Source organism: Lactuca virosa, chromosome 1, assembly GCF_052849685.1.
Source record: "Lactuca virosa cultivar CGN04683 chromosome 1, Lactuca_virosa_CGN04683_v6, whole genome shotgun sequence".
Lineage (NCBI taxonomy): Eukaryota > Viridiplantae > Streptophyta > Magnoliopsida > Asterales > Asteraceae > Lactuca > Lactuca virosa.
This window is the reverse complement of record NC_136426.1, coordinates 45,725,321-45,740,111: the sequence shown is the minus strand read 5'-3', so window position 1 is coordinate 45,740,111 and position 14,791 is coordinate 45,725,321.

The following is a 14,791-nucleotide window of genomic DNA, read 5'->3' as shown; positions in this document are numbered from 1 at the left end:
GGGCATTGCATAGTATAGGCATTCATCTAGATACACTTAGAAACTAAGTGCACTTTTATAAAAATGCCTTTATTTAGAAATATTCATGTCCCTTATCAAGTGCTAGGTTAACCACTTAGGTTATATCATTAGCCACTCTAGGAGCAATGCACATAGTACTACGAATGGGTATTCCTCAGTAGCTATTGACTTTAGATGTAAGGTTAGTAGCTAGATATACACTAGTAATAATCATAAGTCGAAACCTATACCAATTATTCCTCAATACCTCTTCATCGTCTTCGTACTAGAGTTACAACTATGAAAAAGTGTTTCGATATCGACACGAATGATAATTGGAGCATCGCGTAAGGAGGTAGATGAGTCGCCACTAAGTAATCACTTGTATACCATTGAGGACAAGTTATGGAAGACTTTAAACTAATTAATAAAAAAAATAACTTTTTTTTTATTGTAACTTATGGAACTAATTAAGGTTACACTTTTTTTTTTAATTTAATGAAGAGACTCTTGAACCTCCATAACTTGAGCACAAATTATGGAGTCATAAAACCATTTAATTAGAACTAGACTCTTCATTTTGTAACCTTTGCCAACTTTTATGAGTTTTATTATTCTTAAATGTGACTTTTCATATAACTTGAGGACAAGTTACAAAAACACACTTTGGAATCAACTCTTAGATTAAAATGGATTGAAAACAACTATTTCACACAACTTTTCTATTAATCTAAGAACCTCATAAGAACAAGATAATTCAAATCATCAATCTTCAAGAAATTAGCATGAACATACAAACTAATACAAATCTTGAAATTATGACAATTATCTTAGAAATTGGATTAGCATGAACATTACCACATCAAAAACAAGTTTATAAGTCCAAAAACATCTTAGGGTAATGTTCCTAGTCTAATTCCAGCCAAAACAATCGAATATATGCATCCAACTCGATTTTTCAGCTACTTTTGCAAGTATAACAAGAAAACAAGCCTAGGCTCTGATACCATTGTTGGGTTATGAGCATTCTAACACTCCTAAGTGTACATGCAACCCTAAATACCTTGGATCTATGTTTTCTCTATTATACATACAATTATGAACATCCAAGGTATTATCCTAATCTAGCATACAAAATAATAAATATAACAAGATAGAATACATACCTCTTTGATGTAGAATGTCTTCATGAAGCTTGAGTGCCTAGTGCCCCAAGTGTGACACCTCAAATGGTTCACACAACACCAAATACACTTGGAATAACTTGAGAGAAACTTGAACACTCCTTGAAATCGTCTAGCCCTCACACTCACACACTAGTGCACGATTTCTTGAGCCATGGGATTCTTTTATATGGTGGCTATTAGGGTTACACCATGTAACTCATAACTTTACCCATTCCTTATGCTCCATGGATTTTAACCTCCATGGAGTATCCATGGGTCACCCCATGGACTTAGTCCAACATAAGGAATCTTGGATCACAAGCCCACATATATAAGAATGAATGATTTACACAATCAACCCATATATTTAATTAGTCTCCTTTTGATCACTTAATTAATTCCAAATTAATTCTTGATCAATACTAATTAAATAACCTTATTAATATATTAGAACTTATAATATATTAACCAACCTTAAGTGTTATTTCTCTCATTATATTCTATCCAAATGCATGATGCCATGCAACCCAAATGGACCATGCCGGGTCGGGTCAAGTCTTACCAATTATAGTTATGGACTTAGACATTAATCCAACAGACGAAGCCACCATCGAGCACCGACAAGGCAAGCCCAATGAACCGTGAACGAAGCCCACCCCAACATGTTGCCTTGTTTGCTCGAACGACGACGTGAAAACTAGCCTTGTTGCCTTGATTATTCGAACTTGTTGCTTAGATATATTGAACGATGACCTTGAAACTAGGCCTGTTGCCTTTATTGTTGTTGCCTTGATTTTTAGAATGATGACCTGAAAACTAGCCTTGTGGCCTTGGTTTCTAGTGTTGGGTTTTGAGCATTCTAACACTCCTAAGTGTACATGCAACCCTAAATACCTTGGATCTATGTTTTCTCTATTATACATGCAAATATGATTATCCAAGGTATTATCCTAACTAGCATACCAAAACATTGATACTAGGATAATAAAATAGATAGAATACATACCTTGTTGTTGTTGCTTGACTCCATGAAGCTTGAGAGCCTAGTGCCCCAAGTGTGACACCTCAAATGGTTCACACAACATCATGAACTCTTGGAATAACCATGAGAAGAAGACATACATGTTCAAATCGGCTAGCCCTCAAAATATGTATCACTAGTGCCAATTTCTTGAACTAAAGGGGTTCTTATATAGTGTGGCTATTAGGGTTACACCATGTAACTCATGACTTTACCCATTCCTTATGCTCCATGGGTTTTAACCTCCATGGAGTATCCATGGATCACCACATGGGTTAAACCCAACATAAAGGAATCTTGGATCATAAGCCCACATATATAAGAATGAATGATTTACACAATCAATCCCCATATATTTAATTAGTCTCTTTTTTATCACTAAATTAAGTCCAAATTAATTCTTGATCAATACTAATTAAATAACATGATTTCATATTAATATATTAGAACTTATAATATATTTATATGTCACAAAATATCTTTTCCTCATAAACGGTCTATCCAAATGTTCTGATGCCATGCAACCCAAATGGACCATGCCGAGTCGGGTCAAGTACATACCAATTATAGTTATGGACTTAGACACTAATCCAACAGTCTCCCACTTGGATAAGTCTAAAACTATTATTGCGTATGACTTCAGGAACCAACTGGCAATCGTAGCTCTCAAAAGCCGCTGTCGAACTCTGACCTTGTAGATAAACTCTGACCTTTGTCAATGACTTGTCCATTAGATAAGGGATCATATATTCCTCCATTCTAGATATCATATGGACTGAGACATGGATTATAATCATTCTCTGTGTCCATTTGTTGTTTCCCGATTTCCGATTTATGACGATTGACTAATTGAACAAATCAAATCAGTCCAGGCCCGGCCGAGCACTTACATTTGTCATCACCAAATCATCGAGGGGCCCACAGATATCGCTTTTATCCCGAAGGTAAAAGGAATGGATAAACTTCGACTCATATGGCTTGTTCTACTACTTGTTGAATCATACACAAAGGCACGTTTTATAACACCGAGTTACCGAATGCGTTTTCGTGCAATCAATGTACAACCAACTCATAGTAACAACTCATATCTCTAGGTTTGAAGAATATAAGATATTATCGTCTCATGATCACTCGTGATAAAATCCATGAAGTGATTCCAATGAGCGCGGGTTGAATCCAATACTCATAACTTATGAGCACTCATGAGCGTTGTAGCCCCTTGTCCAACATCTAAGACCTCTACAAGCCAACCCATGACAGTCTTGATTCATATCTACTTCCAACATATGACCGACTGTGGATAGTTTGAATAACTTAGTCAATCAGGAAGAACGACCTAGTTATTCTGGAAGTCAAAACATGCAAAATGAAACACAATAATAATAGAATCTAATATGGTATCAAAACCTATGAACATAAATAAAACACCTTTTATTTATCACCATATGATTACACATTATTCATTGTATACTGTTTCAGCTATCAACTTTATTCTTCAATTTAAAACAATAGTTGTCCCATGCTCCAAGCATGTACACTATGTTTTCTAAACACTAGTCATGCCATACACCAAGTATGCATACTATGTTTGTCTATGATCTTCACTTTGTGAATTAGATCAATTGAACATAACTCCAATGATCCCCTTTCACAGTCCCAAATCCTTACTGCAAATGCAAGAATTCCAAATTCATGCCATTTACTGAAATCTATTAGATTCTAAACTTATATGCATTGATCCTCCTTTAATGATTATGCACAGAGTCAGAAAGACTTGACAACAACCATTACAGAGCATTCCAAAGGAGATCAGCTCCTTGGAAATATCCTTCTTGCATTAAGTTTCCTAATCTTACACGGATTGAATAATTTCCAACTTTGAAACATTTCCATATTCCATTTTGACTATCACTTCTGAACAAGAGTTGCCTCCTTACAGATTATGTCAATATGGTCCTTCCAGAATTATCACTATACTTCCAACTGTCCTTGAGCAACCAATCTTTGGTAAACCTTAGATTGTCCTCGACAATTTCTTAATCCTTTTAGTCATATCCAGTTCTAGACCTTTTCCCTTCTTAATGCCCCAGGCATTTGGAAAATTTTAGAAAGGATAAATATAGCACATGTAATCGATCCTATATACGAAGCATATGGGACTCGAGTCATGATGTCTCACATAAAGACTAAACCAGTCTTTTGCTATAACATTTCCATTTCTATTTGCCAAGTTCTCATAATTCAGATTATGAAAAGGGATGCCGTAATCATAATCGAATTTTAGAACGCAAATAATGGACCCATATATAGAATTTCCTTATGTTGAGTCATTCCAACATGAAATTCATATATATATCCTTGACTAAATACGACTTAAAACCTCAATCTAAGCTTTTAGAATTGAAATGAAGTATAATTTTCTCTCCCTTAATTATAGCAAAACAACTTTTTCAACCCCTGCAGCCTCACGAATTGAAACTTTTGTTTTCTATAATTAACATTGCTAACTTGCAACCTTTATCATAATTATAATGCTCCCACTAACATGATGATTATTAGCATAACACTTATGCTCCCACTAGCTTTGACATGTAATCAGAAATCAGCTGGACTTCTAGAAATCAATACTTTATTGACTTTCTTACCAAAGTTCAGATTTCTGATACTAGATTGCTTTGATAAAACTTTATCAATATCATACACCTTATCTTAGATAGATCACAGGTGTGTCTAAACAATTTTAAGAACTATGAAAAGGGATGCCGTAATCATAGCCTCGATTGTTTAGACCTTTACCACTTCTCACAAGTCCATGTTAGTGTGTTGGTTAACCACACACGCTCCACTAACGACTTTGAGAATGCAAATATCACAATTGCTATCTAGCTAAAATCTACTTAGTGAAAGTGTTTCCTCACCATCATTTTCATGAATCGGAGAGAAACCTTATGACACTTAGATTTAATGGTGTATGTGTTCTTATCCATGTGAATTGTCAAAACCATAGTCACAAGACAAGGATAATGACAAATTCAAACTCATATGGACTGAACTCAATCTTAATTTCTTGCCATGTGGCAGCTCAAGGGTCTGTCATTGCTTCCAAGTTGCTGTGCAACCAATTGAGAACTCTAAGAACTCATATGCAAAGCCAACTATAATTGGAATGGACACAGAAATAGTCAACACGATAGGTTATAAACCTCAAGTCGTGTGCTAGTGAAGAACTTTAGGTTTTACTCTTGATTAGTTCTTGAGACTTTCAAGACCTTTTAAGACTCCCACTGTCCTCTTGACATATAAGACTCTCTTGTCAAATATTCAAGAGATAGTGTGGATTCTAATCAAGACAAACACTTCACACAATTGGCCTTAGTTGGTCTTTGTTTTATCCAAAAACATCACAACTTACCAATTTCAAATGTACAAGAGTAGAAACCTTCTACTCTTACATTTGACAAGTGTTTTTAAACCTTCTTTAAGACATGTCACTCAAGTTACAATCTTGGAGTATGACTCTAAGAATTGTTTTGGAATGAAATATGACTCATCTTCTTGATTTAACCACTTCAACAATTCATAACTCCTCTTCTTAGCTACCAGAATGCACTTAGAGGATGAATTGTGATAAGGTCTCTTAATCATTAAGATGATTATATAACATGATACTCAAGTACTCTACCATCTTTTCAGATTTGAGAAACTTTTATCCTTCTGCCTAATTCGATTCTTCTCATTCGTTCCGCCATACACTGAAATTTTTTCCAATGCTTCAGAATTATACTTAAGCCTGTAAGTATAACCATATTTACTAAACTTTAGTAAATCATGACGAATAGTCTTATCGATCTTTTGTGGTGGACTTAATCAGTGCACAAGAATGTGTACTCGATCCCTTAGTCCGTTACTTGACTCACACATCCATGTAAACAAGTAGTTAGTCTTAATTTTTCCAATGCTTGAAGGTTCTCATTCATCATGCTCTACAAATTGCATGATTCCAAGTTTCGGTCCAATTGAAACTTGGGTGATGAGAATATTTCCTTATTTGGTAAATTTAGACACTACCACAAATGAAAGAATCAAATTTATATTTCCACTCTTGCTCTTAATGGAATCTTATAAGCAACACAGTTTTTCACAAATGCCATTGTAAGGATATTTTAAAATAAATAAAATCAAAAGATTTACCTTTTATTTTAAAACTTTGCGGAAAAACTCATCCTTACAATCCATATGAAAACTTGTTGTTATCTATTCCTAAGCAAAATATCATAACTCCTAAGAAGTAGCTCAAGAATCCGATCTTTAAACTATGTGATAGAAATCCATCTACGCGATCAGATTCAGCATATTCTTTCTTTAAGTTTCTTCACTTTTTCTTTGATTCTTAAAACATCACCATGTGACCCAGTCACATCATGTATTAAGAATCTCATAATAGAAACTTAGCAGAGTTAGATAGTGGACTTTGCCTGAAGTAGAGTCAAACTTATTGACTTTAACATCCTTAGGTAAATTTGGCAGCTTCGCAACCAATGCCCCTTTCTTTGGCAATGGACCATTGATAATGGGACTATCTCAGACTTAGCCTCTCTCTTTACCATTTGGTCAACCAAGTTGACTATGGCCGATCCCTTTCCATTGGGAAGAGAGAGCTTTACTGGATATCCAATGTCATCATTGTCAATGTCCATAAAGTTTTAGGAAGTTGATCTTAGCAAATAGATAAGATCATTAAGGGTCGTGTCATAGTCTGTTTCATAGGAGTCCCAAAGGAACTCACTATGTGACTTAGAAAGTGATTGATCATCAGCTTCCTCTAGGCTTTGACACCCAACTCTCCCGGTTTGTCAATATGTGACTACATCTCCAAGATGTGATCACACATAGACCTTTGCTTGCCAATAGGGCTTGAGTGACCTTAAACTTTTCAGGAACTTGTGGGTTAGGGAGAATAATTGGAGGAGGTGAAAGAAGTATGATTTCCATGGGACATCATCTTCATTTTAGGAAAACTTGTTTCAAGAGATTTGGGAAGATCATCTTTTGGGAGATATTCAAGATAGTTGATTTAAAGTCCTTAATATAACACCCAATATGAAATATTAAGGCTAGGACCCAACAACCTATTTATAACTGGAAGAGGGATGTCGTAATCCAAGTTATAAAATAGTTGAAGGTAGGTAAATGACGATTTACCAATTTCCACCATGAAAAACGAAATATAATTAAGTTTTAATTGGATTTGAAACTCCTAGATTCTTTTGAGATTCATTGAACTGTTCAATGGCATGTTTTAATCTCGAGTGTGCCCTTCAGGTTTTGTGACTGGGATGCCGAGGATCACAAAACAAGGTGTGAATAACCATGCAAATATACTTGGTACCCTTAAGTGTTTACCCCTCAATCGATGTGCCGGTTAACCACACACGCTCCATCGATACTATGATAAACATTAAGTTACCCTTTGCCTACCTTGTTAAATACGAGTTAGTGTGCCGGTTAACCACACACGCTCCACTAACCGACTTAAACAAAGTGCAAAGTGTAATTTCATGGGTTAGCACCAAATTCACATTTTCCTAAGTAACTAAGATTGGGAATTTATAAAAGGTTTAGTTACTTAGTATTTATCATTAATACTTTTAATGAAGGGAGATTTCTAGTCCTTGTCCTACCCGTTCGGCTAACGACCCTCCACCAGTCAAGGAAGCGGTGGGTGAGAATGGACACCCATTAAACTGCCATTTTATAGGCAGCAACCTTATACCCCCCTTATAGACCGGCTTCGTGAATGAGGCCTACTAACGGTAAGACTGACTTTCTCTTATACATATATATATATATATATATATATATATATATATATATATATATATATATATATATATATTATTAACTTATAATATTATAAAGTATAAGGGTTGAATTTTAACTTTTAAAATTCTAAGGGCTTAACTTGGAATTAAAGTATTCATAAATGAAAACTTTTCAAATTCCAAAACTTGAGGGAAAGTTTTGAAACTATTCAAAACTAATTAATTCCATAACTTATGTGTTTAAAGTAGTTTTAATTGAAAAACTCTTCAAGTTCCATAACTTGAGGACAAGTTATGGAAGACTTTAAACTAATAAAAGAATGTAACTTTTCTTTATTTTGTAATTTATGGAATTAATTAAGGTTACACATTTTATTACTTAATGAAGTGACTCTTGAACCTCCATAACTTGAGGACAAAACTCTTCATTTTTGTAACCATTACCAACTTTTATGAGTTTTATGAAACTTAAATGTGACTTTTCATATAACTTGAGGACAAGTTACAAAAACACATTTTAGAATCAAATCTTAGATTAAAATGGATTGAAAACACATAATCAATTAACTTTTCTATTAATCTAAGCAACTCATAAGAACAAGATAATTCAAATCAAACTTTTTCATGTAATTAGCCTAATCACTAAACTAATACAAAACATGAATCTATTGACAATTATCTTTGAAATTGGATTAGAATGAACATTACCACATCAAAAACAAGTTTATAAGTTCAAAAACATCTTAGGGTAATGTTTCTAGTCCATTTCTAGCCAAAAAAAACTCGAAAATATGCTGTCTGGGGCTCCTACTCGTCGAGTGTATCAACCTACTCGCCGAGTAGGATGATTTTCTTCATGGACTCGGCGAGTTCATCAGTGGACTCGGCGAGTCCAGTGCCCAGAATGCCCGAAATTCGAGTTTTTCAGCATTTTTTAGCAATTTGCATCAAGTATAATTGAAAACAAGCCTAGGCTCTGATACCACTGTTGGGTTTTGAGCATTCTAACACTCCTAAGTGTACATGCAACCCTAAATACCTTGGATCTATGTTTTCTCTATTATACATGCAAATATGATTATCCAAGGTATTATCCTAACTAGCATACCAAAACATTGATACTAGGATAATAAAATAGATAGAATACATACCTTGTTGTTGTTGCTTGACTCCATGAAGCTTGAGAGCCTAGTGCCCCAAGTGTGACACCTCAAATGGTTCACACAACATCATGAACTCTTGGAATAACCATGAGAAGAAGACATACATGTTCAAATCAGCTAGCCCTCAAAATATGTATCACTAGTGCCAATTTCTTGAACTAAAGGGGTTCTTATATAGTGTGGCTATTAGGGTTACACCATGTAACTCATGACTTTACCCATTCCTTATGCTCCATGGGTTTTAACCTCCATGGAGTATCCATGGATCACCACATGGGTTAAACCCAACATAAAGGAATATTGGATCATAAGCCCACATATATAAGAATGAATGATTTACACAATCAATCCCCATATATTTAATTAGTCTCTTTTTGATTACTAAATTAAGTCCAAATTAATTCTTGATCAATACTAATTAAATAACATGATTTCATATTAATATATTAGAACTTATAATATATTAATATGTCACAAAATGTCTTTTCCTCATAAACGGTCTATCCAAATGTTCCGATGCCATGCAACCCAAATGGACCATGTCGAGTCGGGTCAAGTACATACCAATTATAGTTATGGATTTAGACACTAATCCAACATCTAGAACATGATGTCTTGGTATCTCGAATGACGAGCGGAGAGCAATGCCCATTGCCTTGATTTTTCGAACGAAGACCTGAAAAGCAAGCCATGTTGCCTTGATATCTCGAACCCGATGGCTTGGTTTTTCGAATGAAGGACTTAAAATTTGCCCCGTTGCCTTGATTTCACGAACGATGCTTCGGTTTAAGTAAAATGTTGGCGGCCTTTTTCGGACGACGGCTGAAAGCTGGCGTGTTGCCTTGATCTGACGAACGGTGTCCTAAAATCTTCCCTCGTTGCCATGACTTTTAAAACATGTTGTCTTGATTTTCTTAAACAACAACCTTAAAACTATCCCCGATGCCTTGATTTACGGAACGAAGACAAGAAAACTAGCCTTGTTGCCTTGAAACCTCGAACATGTTTCCTTGGTTTTTCGACCGACTAACTGAAAACCAGCACCGTTGCCTTGATTTATGGAACGCCTTTGATTTCTACAACATGTTGTCCGTGTTTCTCGAACGACGACCTGAACGCTTGGATTTTTTATTGAACGACGGCCTGAAAACAAGCCTTGTTGCCTTGATTACTCGAACATGTTGCCTTGAATTATCAAACTACGACCCGAAAACTACCCCCGTAGCCTTTTTATTTCTCGAACGATTCTTTGATTTCTAGAACATGTTGCCTCGTTTTCTCGAAAGACGACCCGAAAGCAAGCCATACGAGGACCTAAAAGCAAGCCATGTGGCCTTTTGATATTTTGAAAACGTTGTCTTTGTTTATCGAATGGCGACCTGAAAAACTGGCCGTGTTGCATTGATTCCTTGAACGATGAGCTTAAAACGAGCCACGTTGCCTTGATAAAGGGCCGAGGAAGCAAGACCTCATCCTACAAAACGATACATGCAAGCCAAAGGATCAAACGAAGAACGCCATGACCCATTAACGACCCCGATCTATATGTTAGTTGGCTAAGGTGTATTCTAAATCCCTTATTATTGATGCATTTGAGGGTATGTCGATAGTAGTTGTAAATTACAGATCCAATAGTGCAGTTTGTATCTTGTACGGAGAAATTCTTTCATTTACGAAACCGAAACAAGCATAAGAAAATGCAACAAAATGAACTCCTTAGAAAAGCACCCATGCATTGGGGTTCGAATACAACCAAACACCGTCGAAGTCACTATACACGATGCATGCCCATATTAAATGAGTATATGTTGCTCTTTGGACATTTTTGAAGTCTTATGAGAAAACAAAGTATAATTGGTGGCCCTAGTAAGCGCAAGTCATCGGCTTAGGTTGTTATGTGTTTTTATCGGAGGTTGCGTCACCGTTGTTGGTGAATTACGGCCCGGTCACCGGGTTTTATTATTGTAAGGTCCTTTATCCTTGTCCAATCCGTGCCAAACCGACTTCATTTTGGCGAGTTATAGAGAATTATAGCGTCTGCGATTTTTCGACTCGGCCAAGACTAGATACAGTCAAGATTAACCGGTGATCAGATGACCCAACCCCATGAAACCTGGCCAAAATCAAATTTTGCTCGACAACTCAAAATCCATGCACATTTCCTCGACCACGAAAAGAAATTTTTCTAGGCAAATCAATGATTTCGAACAACTTTCATTCAATGGGTTTTTGCTAAATCGGAAGTACAAGACCACCCGGTGACCAAAGATGACCCAACCCGATGAAAGTTAGCCAAAATCACATCTTGCTCGGTAACTCGAAATCCGTGCACATTTTATGGATCACGAAGGAAAACTTACCAGGTAAATCAATGATTTCAAGCAACTTTCGTTCAATGGGTTTTCGGTAATTCGGAAGTACAGGATCGCCCGGTGACCAAAGATGACACAACGCGGTGAAAGTTAGCCAAAATCGCATTTTGCTCGGTAACTCGAAATCCGTGCACATTTTCTCGATCATGAAAGAAATTTTGCGTGTAAATCAAGGTTTCCGAGCAGCTTTCATTCAATGGGTTTTTGCTAAGTCGGAAGTACAAGACCACCCGGTGACCAATGACGACCCAACCCGATGAAAGTTAGCCAAAATCACATCTTGATCGGTACCTCGAAATCCGTGCACATTTTCTCGATCACGAAAGAAAATTTACCAGGTAAATCAATGATTTCGAGCAACTTTCATTGAATGGGTTTTTGCCAATTCGAAAGTTAAAGTTCGGTAGTGTGTGGGTACAAGTGTCGAAGCTGCGGTCCCCGGGTAATTACGGACCAAAAGCAAATTTTTTTTATTGAAACATACATTATTCGTGTGCCTTAATTTTGTCGAACGATGACCTGATGACTAGCATTGTTCCCTAGATTTTTTGAACGACGACCTTGAAACTAGCCCTATTGCCTTGAGCTTGTTGCCTTGATTTTTTGAACGATGACCTGAAGACTAGCCTCTTGGAGAACTGGGGAGCTATCCACATTGCCTTGAGGTATATATTGATTACTCGAACTTGTTGCATTAATTTTTCGAACGATGACCTGGTGACAAGCCCTGCTGCCTAGATTTGTCGAACGATGGCCTTGAAAGATGTCTCCCCCAACACGTTGCCTTGTTAACTAGTTCCATGTTGCCTTGATTTGTCCAACACGTTGCCTTGATATGTCGAACGATGTCCTGAAAACTAGCCCCGTTCCCTTTATTTCTTGAACGACGACCTGGAAACTAGCCTCGTTACCTTGATTGCTGGAACACGTTGCCTTGTTATCTCTAACGACGACCTGGAAATTAGTGTTTCATTTATTCTACAAAATTTAAATGGGTTTTGATGTTTCGCGTTTTTGCTTTTGGGTTTTGATTCATCTGAAAAAATTTCTTGATTAATGGCATCAAATTCGATATTTTTATAGTAGTATGTTGTCTTATGTCATTCTAGGTTTCGGTTGGTTTTTGATCAATAATTAATTAAGTTAAACTAGGTTTTTTGTTTGAATCTTCTTCTCGGGCACATTTTTGCTTTATTTCTTCAGACCGGTCAATGGGTTACTTAATCTACTACTTACAACTCATCAACGTTATGCATTAATTTTATTAGCTTTTGGCATTTGAATTATAATTTTATTTTTGTACAGACTCCGGTTGGGAAATTAGGCTTAAACTTAGTGCCATCTGCTGCCCAGTTGAGATCCTTACGAAAAGGATCAAATGACCAACTTGCCATTACCATTGATTCGCAATCTGAACGATTGCTTAATAATAAATCCAGAACTTTTGAAGATAAAGGTTTGTTTTTTAATAAATAATTTGGTCAGACAAATTATTTGGGAAATTGCAATTGAAAAATCTTAATTCTAAAATACTTTCAGGTCGCATATTCAAGCCACTTGAACACAAACCTGCTGATGGTGGTTCTAATCTTCCATCAGCACAAAAAGACATTGTAGCTGCTAGGAAGAGGTAAGATTTCACATTACTTATCTATTAGTTTCATTTCCATCCATGATTGTTGTAGTTTTATGGTGAATTATGTTGACAGAGAGCAATGTTTATTCAAAAAAGATTACCCTAACGTAATTAACTTTTGGCGTATCTGTTTTGCGAATTTCTTATGGAATCCGGAAGAAATTGGAATTTGAGCTTCCGCTCATCGATGTGTTTGGTTTCTACATGGAGGAAATTGAATTTCGATTGAGTCTTACATATTCCATCTTTAATGGATTTCACCATTCCTACGGTGGATAGGTTGACGAAGATTCAAATCTGTTATTCTTTTATTAGAAAACCAATGTACCCTCATTATATATTTGTTAGACTAAATGAATATAATAATTTAGTTATATATATTTACAATAAACATCACAGTAAGCATAAATTAAAACTGCAAGATTATTTATTTCTTATTATGGAATTCCATTTCATTTCCCCTTTGTTAACTGTCACCAATCAAACTTATTTATTTTGTTAATACTTCCTAATTCTGGCTCATACAAATCGACTTTTGAGTTTTCAGGGTTACTAAATGTTTTGCTTACACCAGATGAGAAGCAAATGACAAGTGAAGTCTGCATTGCATTTATACAAGGGGTACTATTCTTATATATCTCTTGAGTAACATTCTACTATTTCTTTTTCTTTGCTGTAACGTTACATTTTGAAAAATCTGTCAATTTGTATGATTGCAACTTGCTTTGTATTTGGATTATAGAAGATGAGGGGTAAATTTTGCGTGTGTTCGAATATTATGAATTTTTTTTTTTTGAAATGCAGAAGATGATGGAGGATCCAACTGTACAAAAAATGGTGTACCCGTAAGTTGTTGATTTTCCAGCTTTTCAACTTTTGGCAAATAGTGAAAAGGGCAAAGCCAAAGCCAATCAAACAAAAAACAAAAAAATCTGTCCGGTTGCAGCGATTGGCAGCCTTAGGATGCAGCACATTTTCTTTTTAAATATTATGGGTACTAATACAGAAGTGTAAGTGGGTTGCTATTATTAGTAAGAAATTGTGAGTATTGATTTACATTGGTTTTCACAGGCTTACACGAAGTTCTGATTAATCGATTTGGGGTTGAGAAACAGTTAATTTTTCCCCCCCTCTATTCTGCTCTCTTTTATAACCTCACATTTTGTAATCAAGGTATTCATTTGGATAGTTAAGTATCAAATGAGAGCTGCTATCTTTATATATATTAATCAGTTTCAGTCGTTGTCTGCATTAGTATTTTGGACTTCTTTTCGGCGAGTTTCAAGGAATGAGAGGGTTGCCGGCGGTAGACGACTCCTCGATTACCAACAAATCATCCTTTTTAAGAATCCACCTCCGTTATTTCTACACACACAACCAAACAACAACAGACTCATAATGACAACAACTTAATGAAAAAAAATACCATTCTATCCCATGACAACAAGCAGCATACACATTTAACAAAAAAACAAATACCATTCTAACCCATGCAAAGCATGGGCTACTAGGAACCTTTTAATATTTAAAGTTTGGCCACAAAACTTTAACAGTTTGATAACTTTGATCCCTTTTCTAAAAAGTTGCAAATTCCTACCTCTTTAATTCTTT